This window comes from Podarcis muralis, chromosome 7 (genome assembly GCF_964188315.1).
Source record: "Podarcis muralis chromosome 7, rPodMur119.hap1.1, whole genome shotgun sequence".
NCBI lineage: Eukaryota > Metazoa > Chordata > Lepidosauria > Squamata > Lacertidae > Podarcis > Podarcis muralis.
In genome coordinates, this window is record NC_135661.1 from 50,648,133 (window position 1) to 50,663,608 (window position 15,476).

Genomic DNA, 15,476 nt, shown 5'->3' on the forward strand with positions numbered 1-15,476 from the left:
TCTGTGGTTTAACCCACAGCGCCACCCGCATCCCATCCTTCAGCTTGTAGGCCAGAATAAAATAAGCAAATAAATTACCCGCTCCCGATCCCATTTTAGAATTACAGTTTTGCAGCTGAAAACATGATTTGCAGAGACAGTGAGGTTTTGTGAATAACTTTAGCACTTTCCCTTTGGGACAACACAACCAGGTTGGAACCTGGTGCTGGGCATTCAGTAGCATAAAAACCCCAGAGCGGGTCTTTTGAACTGCATCATGAAAGTTTGACTGAATGTTAAAAGATCACATTCACATTGCCTTGCTGGATTTTATCAAAAATTATCTGCATTCGGTTTTCCCTGGTGACCAGCCAGATGCTTCTGTTGTGCTCACTAGGAGAGCTTGGTGGAGAGAAGCATTCCCTGTTGTTTGTCTCCACCATCTGGTAATCATAGGTACACTGCCTCTGGACATGGGGGTTCTATTTAGCTATCATGGATACCAGATTGATCCTCCATGGGTCTTCATTTTTAAAGCCACCTTAGTAGTGGACATCGCTCCATCTGGTGGCAGTGAATCCCAAAGCTAGAAGTTTATGACATTGGAGAATAAGCACTCCACTAGTGGATTTGCCCTCCTTTCTTCATGAAGTGCTGAAGTCAAAAACAGAGATGTGATTTTCCTCCTCTGCTCACTTGCAACCAGAAGCTATCTTGCCAGAAGCTGTTGAGATGTCAGTGGTGCCGCTGGGGAGATTCATGCACACCATTGCAAGACAAACTTTGCATCTGTGGGGCTGCAGTCATTATAATTTTGAATGTCAAGTTTATTCTGGTATTAGAGAAAACTATACAGACGCCCGACTAAAAAAACGTGAAACACTGGAAAGTGATGGGAAAGTTAGGCATTCTGTTACAAGGGGGTGATCTGTATGCAACTTAGAAATAAAGATGGGAGAAAAATTCTATTCAGTTCACATTTAAAGGTAAACCTAACCTAATTCACATTTTCTGGAACAATACCTGCTTGGGAGAGAGCCTCTTTGGTGGTAAAGGTATTTTGAATCTATTTTGAATCATTGTGCTAGACTTGTGGTGGAATTTCAAGGAAACACATTCATTTTGGCACATACCTCCCCTGTTTAAGTTTATTTCATTGTTAAGTCACTAATAGTTTTAGCAATAACAAATTCAAAAATGCTGTATTATATATACTTTTTATGTACAGTTTATGTATTTTATTTCCATCCTCCTTTGATATGGTATATGAATGAATTCAATAAAATTGTATTCTATGCATTTGATATAAATATAGATGTAGAATGTGTGTGTGTTTGATCCTGGAAAATCCTCCCCAAATCCCACCCTGTTTTCTTCCTCATTGTGTTTCATGGAGGGGTGCTGTGTGAGTTGCAATCCAAGACATCATCTGCTCAGCAACATGGCATTGACAGAAAAAGACTCTGGCATTTTCTTTCACTCTAACCAGCCAATGCATTACAACAGCTCCTCCCTTAGGCTTATCAAAACAGCTGCCAATATTAAATGCCAATTAAGCTTTCACTCTTAAACACCTGCCTCTCAGTGCTTCTCCTTTATCCAAGTTCCCCTATTCAGTTTCCTAGCAGAGGGCTCTTCTGCACTGGTTCCCCAGATGTTGCTGGTCTATAACCGCCATTATCCTGAACCCTTAGGCTAAACTGGTTGGTGAAGGGGGAAATTGTAGTCCAGCGACATTTGAGGACCCAGGGTTGAAGAACACCAATGAAAGTTTTTTCTTTCCTTTTCAAAAGCACAAAACTGCTCATAGAGGTGGCATGGCCCTCCAAGAGAACTGAATTGCACCCACAAACTGGAATAAAGTGGCAACACATGTGAGGGGTGAACTGGGACCACAAGTTTAAACTTTTAAAGCTTGAGATGTGCAGCAAGAACCTGAATTTCTCTGTGGGCAACACCAGACCTTGCTGCCTCCTCAACAGTATATTCTTTACCGGCAAGGCATAAGTCCCACTTCTGGCTGGCTAGCTGGTTATCCATTGGTTGAGGGAGGCTGTTCTGACTCACTATCCACCCCCTCAAGCCCTGGGACTCGGTGTCTTCCACGCAGGCCCCTAGGGGGATCCACCCCTTGTCCTAAGGTCTCACAGCCCTACAGGACAAGTCTAGGGAAACCCCTTTTCCAAGCTACCTCAGATCACCCCGCAAAGCAAGGAGCAGCTACAGGAGGTTGGTGATGCTGTCTAGTATCACCTTCAGTATGCTCAGCTGGGGCCTTTGCCCTGGCCATGCTGCTGGTCCTAACCTACAGGTGAGGTCTTCTCCACCACCTAGTTGTCCAGGCTGTCTTTTATGCAGCTTCATACCACCCCTGCCCTGCCACCATCTTAAGGTCACCCTAGGCTCCCCTGGGTCCTAGCTTCCTCTTTCTTCCTTTGCAGCGCCCCTCCCCTACCCCAAAGCATCCGGCTGCAGACTTTTCAGAATTGCCTGTAAGTTCATGCATGATTATGTCACTCCATCAAAGGCTGAGCGATGGGAGCTATTAAGGACTTTCCTGCGTGAGTATGAACAGCTAATGAATATAGCTGCTTTTATTCTTCCGATCCTACCCAGAGCCCTGAACAAATGGACAAATATTAACTTTGGCTCCACTTGATAAAGGTTTTAGTCCCCTTCCCCCACCCACCCACCCCCGCTCCATCTCTTCAGCAGCTTTCCCTTTATGGACTTTGGTAAGACAGCCTGAGATAAAAAGCAATTAAAGGTGGCTGATTAATGCAACGTTTGCCAATTATTAGTTAATATTCTCAATTACTTTCACTGTAACCTTTTCTGTACAAACTAGGTCCATGGGGATTGATTTTCAGTACAGGCCTTTTACTTCAGCCTAGCACACTTAAGAAAAAGAAATGTTCACATTCTGTGCATCTTCAGCAATATGAATGCACAGGTGTTCTCCCTCCAGAAGGTTCCGTTTCGAAGCCTTAGCTGATACAGAGTGCAGTTATCTGTCCTGTCAGCAGGCTTTCCCCCAGGCTTGATCCAAAGTGAGATTGGCAATTGTGAGTAAATGTGGAGAATAAATGTATTTATTATAACATTTCTATCGGGTCACCACCTTAGGCTTGTCAGCACATTGGAATTTTGGAGTGACTACAGCGAGTGCCACCCCTTCTGCACTCCCCCTCCCCAGATCAGTCCTCCCCCCACAAAGACACACATGACAGGAAGAAAGGATTCACACACACTTTTCTCCAAGAGAGCTGAGCAAAAATCCAAAGCAATAGAATTAGCCTAAGCACACTGAAAAGCACATAAAGCTGGAAGATGAACTGAGAAAAGAGTGTCATTTTCCCAACTTCCTCCTTCAACTCTATGTACTTTTTAAGTGAGAGAAAGGCAACCACCCTCAACACCTTATGGCCAATGGGGTTCGTGGAAGGGCTGAGTCTTCCTGGGTGCTAGGAGAGGACCTTGGGGTGCCATCATGTCCACTGGTGCTACACCGGTGATCTCTTGTTATATAATTAACACTCTCAACACTGAGACTGAATACTCTGGCTTACATCAGTAACAGAAGAGTTCTTCAGAATTTCTGCCTCTTGGCGACCCCTGTTTTATTTGCCCCAGATGTTGTATCATTCTAGGGCAACACAAGCAGGTATGACAGCTCCAACTCCCTAAACACGGTGGGAAAATAAAATTGTGCCCCTCCCCACAAGAGCACAGCCACTGAGAAAGTGGCTGTTGCCAGTGCCTCAGGCCAGCATCAAAACAGCAGTCAATGTAGACTCAAAACACACAACAAAAACAGCCCTGGAAAAAATGTAAGAAATGTGTTTGCAATCAATGAATAAAAGAATAAATATTATTTGGACAATGTCCCTGAAGTGACAGAGCTACAATTCCCAGGTTGGTGTAACAATCAGTCCTTCTCTGGGAATTCTGAGGACTATACTTCTGTTGGGAGAATAAGGGTCTCCTAAAAACTCTCAGCACTCTTACCAGACTATAGTTTCCAGGAAGCTTGACTGTTAAAGTGGTATAAGAGTGCTTTGAATGTATGGTGCAGGTGTGGCCTAAGTGAGGTGAAATTTCTTGGCAGAATTTCCTGAGAGAACCTGCTAGAGAAGCCTAGTTTTGCCAGAATCAGGTCACTTCACCCTAGTGCCTGGCAGAGCCACCTGAACTACAGGTGTGGACATAAACAATTCATTAGCCAAGAGGCCCTTTGCTCCTGACATATTTCCAAGCCTATCCCCACCACTGAACAAGTTGCCACCTTACGTAACCTGCCAAGCAAGGAATTGTGGACGTAATATTTGCTAGCCATCTAGCCTGTTACGAGTGAAATCTTGGAGCACAACTGAGTGAGATGCTGACTCGGCAAACTGCGAAATATAAATTAGCAACTGGATGGGCAATGCTCATAAAAAGAGAATTGAAACTCTGGAATGGATTCATGGCTGCTTGGCTTCCAATGATTACATTTAGCCAAGACAAAGGATGAGATGTGAGATCTCAAAATAGCAAAATCCTTTTAGGGAAACCACTTACTCCCAGCAGACAGACAATTTAGGAAATGAACAAAGACTGGCAGTGAGCATGGGATCCACCGCAACAGGATTGATGTCTGCCTCTTCCCTTGGCATGTAGGTTGTGAGGCTGCGTTGCCAAATGAAGGCCTTTAGTCCCCAATAAGCCCAGAGGCTAAGCAACGAAGACTGGTTAAGAAGTGTGGGCCAAAACAGTTACTAACAACAATTAATTACCTGTCCTTGCTTGTTACAGGCAGTGATCAAAGTGATGCACCTTCTTTGGCCCTGGAGAATATTGCAACTTGTAAATATTGCGCAAGGTCACCTGGAAACAAGTTGCAAATGTAGCTCCCGACTTGGCAAACACCTGTTAACAGCATTGCAGATAGCTGCCCTTATTAAATATGTTTCCCTTTCCATTTGCAAATCAAAGGGCATGCTTATTAATTTCTCATAATTATGTCCCACCCATCAATGGAGCTTGGCGTGCTGTACATTGGGTTTTCCCCACCCCCATTTTTCTTAACCTTAGAACTACCCTGGAAGTAGGTTAAGCCGAGAGACAGAAGCTTACTCAAGGACACCCAATGGGTAGTTGAGCAGCCATTTGAACTCAGGTTGCCACATTCTTCTGATCATATCTGGCACTCAGAGAGGAGACAGTGCCCAGGAATGTCAGAGTAGGAAGCACCTGGATTTGCAACAAGGGCTGGTGGATTCCAGGCCTCCCAAGCAAGACTTGCATGCTATGGACATTCAACATCAGCCCTGCTACTGGCACACAGTGAGAGCCAGAGGTGAGATTAACCAATAGACCGTCTTGTGAGAACCAGTATCTTGGGATCAGTGCTGGCTCAAGCTTTTGCAGGCCCTCAAGCATGGCACATTCAGGGTGGGCCACTCTAAGCTGGAAGAGGTGCAACATGCAAATAAAAAAGATCTTTGGCACTATATGATTTTCTGGTATACTTTGAACAAAGTGGAAATGGTAGCACTGTTTGGCTTGTGAGCTCCTCTGCTGGTCTTGGTACCTTGGCAACTCCATCACAGGTCTAGAAACCTATGTAGCTCCAGTACAAATCTGGAGCCTACGAAGGGCTGAAATAGTGAGAAGAAAGCTGAAGTACCACCAAGGCAACACAATGAGTAGGGAGGTGACTTGGATATTGAAGGCCATGCAGTGACTGGCTGCTGACTGACTCCTTCCTACTTCTTCTGCTATGGAGGATAAAAAGCAGCAGAGGAGGAGGAAAGGTGAGCCCCGAGCAGAAAGAAGGTGAGCTGCTCACAGAAGAGGAAAAGAGGTTATGTAGCAACCCTCCCAATCCCATCCACCACAGACCAAGCAGAGATGGCACAGGGAGAATGCAAGCCAGCTGATGATGAGTCATCTGTGCTATCTTGGGGGCCAAGGAAGCTCTAGGCTCCCATCTGGCTTGTGTCAGGACGGCTAGGGCAATGCTAAGGTTGTGTCAGGCTGGATTTCTTCCTCTCCCCCATATGGGGCTTCATACTGCAAAATTTCTTCCTCGGGGGTGAGGGGGAATCACACAGCAGCTGTTTTTTTCTTCTCTCCCTCTGTGGCTGTTTGAAAATTTCTCAGTCACAGATTAATAAAGTGGCAGCATAGTTCTGGAAGTGAGGGTCACCCAATGATCTAGGCCAGGTTAGCCAACATGGCTATTGTTGGGCTGCAACTCAAATCAGTCCCTGCTAGTGTAGACAATGGCCAGGAATGGTGGGAATTGTAGTCCACAACATCTGGAGGCAACCTAGTGTGGTTGTGATCATAATTTATCTTCTTTGGCGATCACTCGTAGCCAAGTAAGATTGTCTTCCGTGAACAGGGTCTTAACAGTGAGTCTTCTAAGTGACTGTGGAGGCCAATTCTGGATCCGCACATCTTTCCACAGTGGGAACATAGGTTTCTAGGTGGGAGTTGATCAAAGTGAGGGTTTGCCAAATGTTCCTTCCTCTTAGCACGTTTCTCCCTTTCGTCCTGAGTTCAAGCATCTTCAAAGTCCATGACACCTTTGGTAAAGGCTGTTCTCCAATTGGAGTGTTCACACAGGCCAGTGTTTCCCAATTGTCAGTGTTTATACCAAACTTTTTGCCTTGAAAGTCTTTAAACCTCTTTTGTTGACCAGTGGCATTACGCCTTCCATTTTAAAGCTTGGAATAGAGTAGTTGCTTTGGAAGACAATAATCAGGCATCCGAACAACATGACCAGTCCATCGAAGTTGATTTTGAAGAATCATTGCTTCAAGACTGGTGATCTTTGCTTCTTCCAGTACACTGGCATTAGTTTCCCTGTCTTCCCAAGTGATGTGTAAAAAATTTTGGAGACGCTGTTGATGGAATCTTTTGAGGAGTTGGAGATGGCATTTATAAGTGGTCCGTGTTCCACAAGCATACAGTAAGGTTTGTAGTACAATAGCTTTGTAAACAAGCATTTTGGTTTCCCTGCGAATGTCCTGGTCCTCAAACACTCTGCACTTCAATCACAAGAAAAATGCACTCGCAGAGCTCAGGCAATCCTGGATTTTGGCATCAATGTTTATTAAGCATATTTAATCTATCCTTAATCCAGCCAGGTGCAACTGTGAAAGGTGCATTCCCACCACAGTGTTATTGGCTAATAGCATTACAAAAGAAAGCAAATTATGCACCACAAAGCTTCTGCTCACCATTGCCTCATACAGGGACTGAGGGGTGGCATGGAATCCCTGTGTGCTTCAACAGGGTCTGCAAGAAATGGAACCTTTGCTCTGGGTGTGGTGAGCTGATGATTTGAAGAATTCCCTCCTCTCCTCAAGGGCAAAGGGCTTGTTGAAATCCTCCTCTTAGGGTGGTGGCAGAGATGTTGGGTTAAAGGAAACTCCTGTGGCCAAAACAATACACTGTCATTTCACCTCCTACAGGAGGAAAGATTAAAAAGGGCATCTCCAAAGGAGAGGTTACTCATTACAGTGGGTGTGAAAATAAGCGTCACTTTCGGCAACTATCAAGGAAAAGGTGAGGTCTGTGTGTTATGTAAATACCTGCCGGAGCCTTTAAGGAAAGTTAGGTCTTACTAGTGAATGATGTCTTCCTTACACCTTACAACAGCACTGCGCAAGGAGACTCCCACAAGAGGCATCACCACAGGGATAGCCTTTGGGCAGCCCCATTTCTTGGAAATATTCTCTGACTCACAGACCTCTCCCTACTTGCTCTTTGATGGCTAGAATTAAGGGTGTCAATTTACTGTTGGCCCACAGAACAAACAATTACAACACCTACCTGTGCAGTGGCTCAGATCTGTATGTCAAGGAGTAGGAGGAATTTTAGAGCTCCACAAAAGCTACTCAGTTTTCTAGAACAGTTTGGACAGAGCAAGATGATAATTAAAAAATGGATCCCTACTTCAGCAACATGCTAATACTTGTGCACACACACACACACACACACACACACACACACACACATTTGTTACAGCTAATATTCAAAACAAATAAAAGAGAGCTGAAAATTGTTTATGCAGCTCCATTGTTCCAAATCCTTTATCAACTACCCACACCTGCCCTCAGTGGCTTCTTCCCAGGCCCTGTGTGATTTCTGATTGGACAGGGGCACTCATGGAACTATTCCAGACAATATTGCCTTCACTTGACTTCAGTGATGTCACTGAGTTGCCATATCTGCTTGCACAAGTGTAGCGTTGTGACATCATTGCATTGTCTCTGACTGGGGGAGACCAATGTGACTAATTTAGGAAGAATGAAGGAACAACAACTTGGAGGAAAGTGACACAGAAAAGGCAGCAGCCAGAGGGAAAGAATAGCATCAGATAAGTTTTTTTAAAGCTATAAATATTCACACTACCTACATTAATTTCTTGTCTCTGCATGAACATTGAAACTGGAGGATAATCAGTGCAGCTCTAAAGAGAGTGCAACCAAAGTGGGCTAAATTAAAATGAGGGGGCTGCTTTTTGTAAAATGTGTTGGTCATGTCCACAGAATGGAAAATGCTAGGATCCCCAAGGATGTGCTCTATGGGGAGCTGGCTTCAGGCACCAGACCCATTGGCAGACCAACTCTGCATTACAAAGATGTCTGCAAGCATGACATGAAAGCTGGCAACATAAATCCCACTGTGTGGGAATTCCTTGCAGATGACTTCAGTGCCTGAAGACAAACAATCAGGTCATTTATCTGCTGCAGTGGCCAGAGATGGAATGACCGCTGGAAGGAGTGCAGAAAGAAAAAATGCTATGGCACACCTGCATCAGCACAACCAGTTGCCTTAATCTGCCCCAGCTGCAACAAAATATGTCTCTCCTGTATCAGTCTCTTCATCCACAGTGGGCACTGTAATTCTTCTCTAACAGTTTGCCTTCAATCCCCAAAAGGCACACTCCTCCACAGACAGGTGCTAAGCAACTGCAAAATTAGTCCCCATGTGTCAATCATTCATGGTGCACTTGAACAGAGGAGAAAGTGTATCCATTGTGGTTGGTTGGATGGTCAGAGAGAGATTCCTGGAGAGCCATATTCAAACCTCCCCCCCCCCCGCCACCCTAAGATTTCTGCCATCTGATTTACACGTGTGTGGATTTAACTTGCAACTTAAAACGAACAAGGAACAGTGAGCCAGACCTTTTAAAAAAGAGGAGCCTTATGCAATTGATGCACTGAGCCACCACATTGGCAACAAGTTTACACAACCTCTCCACCCAGAGAGAAATAAGGGTAATTGTACTCTTGCAGGCAAGGTGGTGGTGAGCCAGAGTTAGACAGACAATCAAAGTGGAGAGAGAGAGAACAATCCCATTTATATAATTGGACAAGGTAGAGACACGTATTTCAGTCTCAAAGGGAATAGATTGGGTAATGCATTATGTATTAATTCTTATCTCAGAAGGGTAGTTATAAAATTGAACCAGGCCCATGTGGAAAGCAAACATATAAATCGCATCTCATTTCAATCTGGCAACTCAAACAACCACCAATTGTATTATAGATCTGTCTTTTCAACCTCTGGCTTACAGTAACCCGTAGCCTGTTCAATAGTGCTGGGGTTGTGCTGAGGTAACAGAGAGGTACCTGTTCCCAAAGCTCAGAACATCATCATGCTGGTGTAGTCCCAGGATTCAAATGGGTGGGTTTCATTCTTAAGAAACCGTGTTTATTTTGAATTCTGAGTTTGAATTTGGTTCCATAACACACCTCGGAATGGCAAAGATTCAAGTGCCAGCAAGCGAGAGTCGCAATAGAAGATGGGAAGACCCCACCACCACCACCACACACACACAATTCAATGCATGAAAGGAGTTGCAAGGGGGGAAATAAGCAAAGACTCATCTTTGCTTATTTTCTACTCCATCTACTCCATACAATCAAAGCACTATTCTTGCACTTTATAATTTAGTTTATTTATTGCATTTATCCCACCTTTTCCTGCAAAGAGCTCAAGATGGCATTTATGGTTCTCCCCTTCTCCATTTAATCCCCGCAACAATGCTGTGAGGTAAGTTAGGCCGAGAGGCAGTGACTGGCCCAAGGTCACTCAATGAGCATCATGGATGAGTGGGTACGTGAACCATGGTGTCCCAGGTCCTAGGATAGCACACGATCTATGCTGGCTCTTGGATTCCCCCAAAGCAGCCTGGGAACTGTAATAAGTTAAGGGTGCTATACCCTTCACAGAGCTACAACTACCAAAGTGGTTTAACAAACAATCTCTCTTCCCAGGGAATTCTGGGAAGTCTAGCTGTCTGAGGGAAATGGGGCATCCTAACAACTACAATTCCCAGCATTCCTTGGAGAGAACCATGGTGTAACAGTGTTTTAAATGCATGGTGAAGATGTGGCCATGTATCCCACTTGTGGATTTTTAGAGGCTAGGTGGGAGAGAAGTGTTTCAAAGATAGAGATCACAGCTTAGGGGAAAATGCTGGACGTGCTCCATTTCAGAATGATGCAGAGTTCATTGTCGCCACCCGTAACAGTGCACATCTCCAGAAATGTCCTTTTAATTTTTTGTCTGGCAACATAAAAGAGGAGATGGATAATGGGAACTCCCCTGATGCCCTCAGTGGCCTCATTCGCCATTACAAAGAGGCAAGCTCTCACTTCACACACTTGGCAGCTCCTCTGAATTGCAAATGAGCCATGGAAAAAAAGAAATTATAACAGCCAAAGGCTAGCAACCTGTTACAGCTTGTATTATGGGTCCAAGGTTTCTCTCTCTGTTCCTTGAGCAAGAGTACACAGATACTTTGGAACTACTGAACATAAAGAGTTGTGTAGATTAAAAAGCTATTTGTTCTTGATGAGCTGGGGGAGGGGGGAATTGCCTTGAACCTTGCTCCTGCCTTGTCAATAGCCTGCGATTTGCAACAGTTACCTTGTAGCCCAAGAAATCAAAGCGAACATTTTGGATGGGAACAGAAAATTATTAGCAGGAGAGTTGTTGTTATCAGAATTTACATACCACCTTTCATTTCAAGAAGGTGTTTGTTTGTTTGTTTAACTATCACATTTATACCCACCTTCCCTCCAAAGATCTCAAGGTATTATACATGGTTTTTCCTCCCCATGTTATTCCCCATAACAACCCAGAAACTGGCCCGACATCACCCAGTGAGCTTCATGACTGAGTGGGGATTTGAACAGAGGTCTCCCAAGCCTCAGTTCAGCGCTCTAACTACTATGCTACACTCACAAGGCAGTTCACAAACAAGTGTAAGTCAGCAGCAAAATAGCAAGCAAAGAACAGATTGGAAAAATATAGCTACCCGCAACTGAAATACATAGTAAAACAGTTTCATCAAAACATCCATAATTAAAATGTGTAGTTAAACAAGCCCTTTGAAATAGTACAGTGGTTCAGACAGTTAAAATTACAATTAAAACAGGAGGTTCAAATCAGGAAAGCAGGGGTGTTAAAAAATAAATAAAAAGTGGGGAATCGTTTCATCGCATGTAAATCAGCCTAAGTTTGATATGGTAAGGTTTGTTGTTGTTGTTTAGTCGTTTAGTCGTGTCCGACTCTTTGTGACCCCATGGACCAGAGCACGCCAGGCACTTCTGTCTTCCACTGCCTCCCGCAGTTTGGTCAAAATGGTAAGGTTACCAGTGGTTTATTTGACCAAATCTATTTCACATGGTGAAACAGCAGGATGTCAGTGGAGGTTTGTGATGGTGGCTGGGACTGAGGGCATGGGCTCCTCCTGGTGACAGCAATGCTGCACTCATTGGGATGGGGGCATGGTGAGGGAACACTTAGGGCAGGGGAAGCTCTGGGTTCAAGGTAGAAACCCTGCAGGTGTTCATGCACAGCACACTGTGCCACTACTAGGAGGTTGCGACTGCCTCTACATGCCTGTGTGTCCGTCCCACCTTCACTGTGGCCCAGTCACTAACTCTCAGCCTTCTTGTGAGGATAATATGGAGGCGGGGGGGGGGGGAACCCATGCATCCCACATTGAGTTCCTTGCAAGAAAGGTGGAATATAAATGCAGCGTATTGGCCCTCTCGGTTTGCCATACCTGGAACTGCTGAGTCAGCTCTCAGGCAGCATGCTGTTTAGTTTCAGTTCTGACGGCAACCTGCTGCATGGTTTGTTGCTTCCATAAACTATATTACATTAAAGTTGTGCACCTTCCGTGTGACCTTCATGGCACTTTTGAATAAATGCAGTAATAAAAATACTCCCTCCCACCCCCGTATGCATTTCAAATATATTTTGTTATGGCTTTGAGTGCAAAATCTGATGGATATCTAGATCTGCAGGGAAGACCAGGAGCCTGTGATCAGCTCTGTTCATATATTGGAATTCACAGTGACCCAATTGCTTGATCATCCCTGCTTCAACACTTCTTTCTTTGCCCCCAATAACTGACTATGGGTTCAAATCTTTCTGCAGTTATCAAGGGCATGTTCCTATATTCCCATTTAACAGGGTGGGTGGTGCTGGGAAAGCCAACTTGATCGCCTTCCACACTGAGAAGTTACTTGTTAGCCAGAGCAGACAGAATGCTGCCATTTTTTTCTTTGCTTCTCATATACCTTATGCTCCAGGCTATGACATCTCTTGTCACATCCCTTCTCTTTTGCCTTCACGTCCCTTCTCATCAAGAAGTAAATGGCTGCAAAGTTTGCAGAGAGTCACAGAAGCCCAGGAACTTTCAATATGGCTGCAGTTACCTTAGATCTGACGGCCATCACCTGCCCTACATAAAAAGATGCACAGGTCTTTTCTGACAGTTGAGAAAGCTTCTTAACAGCTGCCCAGCAAACTTGAGACTCTGGAGAAATGTGTGCTATCATAAAGTGAGGCTCAGATCAGGGTCAAATTAAAAATTGCAGTAAAGTTTAATTTGTTTAAAATATTTCTCATCCGCCCTTCATCAGACGATTCCAGGGCTATGCACGAAAGTGTGGGGGGGGGGACAATTCACACAATATATAAATACATTAAACATAATAATATTCAGCAACAATGAACAAGATAAGAATTACTAAAATATCACATAAAATGCCTGGACAAATAGGAAGGTCTTGACCTGGGATCAAAAAAGAATGCAAAAGGCTAATTAGGCAAATAGCTTCATGGCACTAATGTTCCATTTTTAAAAAAGGGGGCGCCAAGTATTGCTAGAGTGATGTGTCAGCTAGGGGACAATCCTCTATTTGAAGGGCTGTCGGAAGAGATCCCTCTGTTCTTTTGTTGAAAGCTTCCTCTGTTTGCAGTGTTGTCCCATCCAAGTCCAGTTTAAAGATAAAGAACACTAATAAAGTTGAGCAGGTGATTTGAAGTTGTCCATCAATAATTAGGAACATAGGAAGCTGGCTTACATTGAGTTGAGCCATTGGTCCATCTATCCCAGTATTGGTGACACTCACTGACACTGACTCTAAAAGGTATGAGGCAGGGAACATTCCAAGCCCTACCTGGGCATGATGGGGATGGAACCCAGGACCTTCTGTATGCAAAGCAGATGGCCTACTGAGCTATGGTGGTGGGAAGATCCAATTAGCACCTGTAGAGGACACTGAGCAAGTCATAATCTTCCCCACTTTGGTATTTCTATTTAAATAATTACAATTATTTCTAAATTTGCACATACATATAACTTTGCACTTGCAAATGTTATGCAGATCAGTGTCCTCTTTCGCTCTCTTTTTGGGGATTTTTCCTTCAAGAGAGGCAATGTATAAGTCACCACTTTTGAGTCCACCTGCATGGGAACTGCATGGTCTCTGATTATGTTGCCTGAGCAGGTTTCCTCAACCTCGGCCCTCCAGATATTTTGAGACTACAATTCCTATCATCCCTGACCACTGGTCCTGCTAGCTAGGGATCATGGGAGTTGTAGGCCAAAAACATCTGGAGGGCCGAGGTTGAGGAAGCCTGATTTAGAGCCTAGTTGTGAAGCAGGTCTTTTGGTATTATGGTACAGGTACCTATTTACAAAACTGAATATATATATTATATATGCATGGTTCTCCCCAGCTGCATTATATCCTCGGAGAAATAGTTGCTGACTCAAGTCACCCAGTGAGTTCCATGGTCAAGTGTGGCTTTGAATCTGGATTTCCTCAGTCCTAGTTCAACACGCTAACCACTAGATTGTGCTGACTCTTACATGAGAGTCAGGCGTGTCACTTTTTAAAATGTGGACACAGTGGCCAGAAAGCATTAGGCTTTCTTTTCTATGTTTTGCTAAGAATACATACAGCTAATTCTTTACATCTGTGCCCTTTGCACTGAATGAGGTTTGTGTGTGTTGGGTATGCCTACCAAAGTACAAAGGTTCTTTAAATTGTCAACTTATTTGCACACTTTCTCATGCAGAGAGTGGGGTCCAATGGAGGACCTTCGTAGTAAATTGCAAAGTATGATCTGAATAATCAGCAGTCTCCCAGATGTGATGTGGGAGACTCTGGAAAACAAGCCAAATTAACAACCTCGGAATGGTGTGAAACAAAAAATAGCTGTGTGGAATATCCCTTGAGATGAGCTAGAAACATGTACGGTTCCCAGGCACTGGGCCAGTAAAATCTGGGCATATCACTGGAGTGTAGGGTAGAGATGAGTGAGAAGCTTTATGAAGAAACATATGTGAACCTTGGGCCAAATAATGGTATAAGTGTAGCTGTGAACTTGCCAGATATATATATATTTCTGGAGGAGGTGAGAATAAGAGAAGGGGAATGTAACCACATAAAAATAATCAAATTAATTCCATGAAATATGAAGCAATTCGATTTGTTATAGCCAGAGCCTTCAGCCTTTCAGTTAACCCCTTTTCAGCCCTGACCTTTAAAGCACATGACCCATTTTATTGCAATTGTCTTCATGTTTACTCACAAGTAAGTCACTGTGTTCAGTGGCATTGACCTTCTTTAAATGTTCCAAAGAACACATTAGAGTTGGAACGGGAATGCAATTTTGCATGATCCAGCCCTGCCCACAGTGTCCCTATGCTGAATGTTCAACATGGCTGGATGTGGTTAGAATCCACTTTTCGGTATGGAAACCCTGATTCTGCAGGGTTCCTGGTGGTGGAGATTTCCACCTGAATGCAATTAGAATCTGCATCAGGTCCTCACACACAATGCACACAGGCTGGTTTGCATGTGGGGTTGGTGTGGGTAAATGGCTAAATGGAACCTGGAGGTTCAGGTGCGATGCATGTCTGGCATTGTCCCTATATACCAGGGATGGAGAACCTCAGGCTGGGTGCAGCGCGTCCCCCCACCCCCATTTCTATATCTGCCCCCTGAGACTTTCCTCAGGTCACACCCCCTACCAGCCCTACCTCACACCCTCCTTATATCCTTTAACTCTGAGAATGCCTCTTACTCTCCTGGAGTGTGTGAAGATAACATTTAGATTTGTTTCCCTGCCCTCTTTTACCTCAAGTCCATGTGGTCCCCAAAGGGTTGCCCAGAAAGAAATGTGGC